This window comes from Megalopta genalis, chromosome 8 (genome assembly GCF_051020955.1).
Source record: "Megalopta genalis isolate 19385.01 chromosome 8, iyMegGena1_principal, whole genome shotgun sequence".
Classification (NCBI taxonomy): Eukaryota; Metazoa; Arthropoda; class Insecta; order Hymenoptera; family Halictidae; genus Megalopta; species Megalopta genalis.
The window spans coordinates 16,712,621-16,715,384 of NC_135020.1; positions in this window are offsets into that span (position 1 = coordinate 16,712,621).

Consider the following 2,764-nt stretch of genomic DNA (forward strand, 5'->3'; position numbering starts at 1 on the left):
TTATTGGATGGTGTTTAAAATTAATACGAGGCTGTACCTGCAAACACTTTTGTCCAACGTCAAACTTATCAGTCGGGTAAGAATGGATTCTTTTCGTACCAACTTTGCGACCATCAAATAAATAAAAGCATTTTTGCAAAATTATTTGTATAATTTCTATGGGAAAGTTGATCTGTGCGCTACTATAATTAAACATAAAAATTGAAGATATTGATGCGGAACGAAATAAGTACGCTTCTTTCGTAAAACTCTGCTCGAAGTCCTAGAATCGTCTAAAATAAAACATTATGTATCTTGATACAGAACAAATTTGTCTCGCGTCGTAAATAATATCAATATAGAGATATAAATAATATTAATTATATTGATATAATTAATATTTATATATTAATATTTGATTATATTGATATAATTAATATTTTTATGTTAATATTTGATTATATTGATATAATTAATATTTATATATTAATATTTGATTATATTGATATAATTAATATTTATACATTGTTTGATTATTGATATAAATAATATCAATATAATATCATCTATAAAGTCAGATTTGAGGCTAATTTAATGAAGTATCTGAGAAAAAAGGAATATTCAAGTTAAAATTCACTGGTTAAAATTCATCAGTTTTTTTTCTATTTTTGTGTATCGTTAATTTTTCGATACAAGAATCGAGCAATTTTCAACATCTGGAGTTATATCTACTCTTTCGAACCATCGTCTCCAATCCAGTTTCCATTCAGGAGGCGCCTGCGGCTGGCAACCGGAGTTACATCGAAGCGTAATCGTAGTCGGTGTACGGGGATCCTTAAATTCGCATAACGCCGTGCAATGGCGCGTCGCGCGCCGTACCAGGGTGTGTAGATGCCGGTCGTGCTCTCCTAAAAAGTGTAGATGCGCCGTTTTGAAATTCATCTCCTAAATTATGGAAAACCGGCCGCGTTTTCGCGGAACGGGAACGGCGGCGCTCGTAACTCGCGGCCCGGTTGAATATATGTATGAATCCGTCGGCCGTGTCACCTTTATCACGTCGAAACTTTGCGCAGCCAGCGCGCCATCGCGCATTCAAAAAAACGACGGTCCAACATTTTTAGAGCTGTCACGGTTACAACCGTCCGAAACGGCGGCGGCGCGTGGTGAACGCGGAGGGCGAAAACAATTTAGAACGGAATTATATGTATTGTTTTTAACGGGCGAAAATACAATGGCGCCCGCAAAAAAGTTCCATCCGGCCGATTTTTCTTCCGTAATTTTCGAGCGGCCCGCGGTCTTTCAAACGGTCGCCGACGAATGTTTTCGTAATAGCCGTGTTTCTCATCTTTACGGGAAAAATGCGCAATTTGCTATCGAGAATTTCGTTCGAGGGAAATCGTCGTCGACGTGCCCGCGCGGCACCGTTCGAAACGACGTTGTGAAAATTTATTCGAGGCGTTTGCACGCGAGAATAATTTTCAGTAATTTCTTATCGCGAATCTGCAAGAACCGTGGCGATCCCGTTTTTGTTTGAACAGTGCCGAAACCTCGCAAGCTTTCATTCTTTATCGCGGATTTCCTCAATTTTCTCTCGACGTTAAGAGCCGTTTCTGCTTCCATTCGTTAAATCAGATCCCACGATTAAGGCGCCGGTGTTTCGACGGTAGCACGTTCTTCAGAAACAAGTTTTTAGAGGTAGAATTTAAACACAGGTATTTTCACTCTATTCGGCGTATCAATTTTATTCTGTTGAAAATACCGCCATCAGGATTTCATGAAATGTCGATGAATTTTAGCTATATCTTTGTTTTATTTGCGGTGTAATGAATGCGAGTGTAGCGCATATACGAGCCTCGTTTTCGTTCCAGGGTTAATAAACCAATGCACGAAGCTATAAATTTCTCCTGTACTGTGCAAAAATAGTTGCACGGTACGTTAAATGTTTTAAAAAATCATATTTCGAAAGATACATAAAATTCGGCAACAGTGAATTAACAAGATCGTTAGCGGTTTTTCGCATTCATGAAAACACGAGTATTTTATTGTTCTCATTTAATCTCCTCGGAATTGGATATTTCCATTTCTGCCATAGATACATAAAATTCCCAGTTTATCGATAACTAGACCGCGAAATTTAAGCATTCAATCATTTCTTCAAAATCGGTAAATAATGTACGAAACAATGAAAACATTCGTAGAACCGAGAAACACTATTTCATGTTACTCACAATTTAGTAATTCAGTAAATCATTATATATATATTACAATTTAATAAAATCATTAGCCCTTTCGTTACTAGCCTCAATTATAATCGGCATCCACATATGTACTAGGTGTCTAAAAAATGTCTCTCAATCTGGAAATGGGGGATTCCTGAGGTCACTTGATGTAATTTTTTCCTTAGCGAAAATGCAATCCGCGGCTTCGTTTAGGAGTTATTAACGAAAAGCACTGACCAATGAGAGATCGCGTACGGCTGGCGTCTCGCTCCCGCGACCACTGCCGCTGCGTCAGTCGCACTCCGATTGGTCCATGTATTTCCTTAATAACTCGTAAACAAAGCCGCGGATTGCATTTTCGCGAAGGGAAAAGTTACTTCAAATGACCTCAGGAATCTTCCATTTTCGGATTGAGGGACATTTTTGGAACACCGAGTATAAAGTGTCTTTGATTCTATTGTGTCTGATTAATCATACTAAAAGCACGTTTTGAACGTACGTAACGCAACTTTCTATTTTTCCGATTCTATGCGCAATGTGCGCACTTTTGGCGTAGTGTCGCGTTC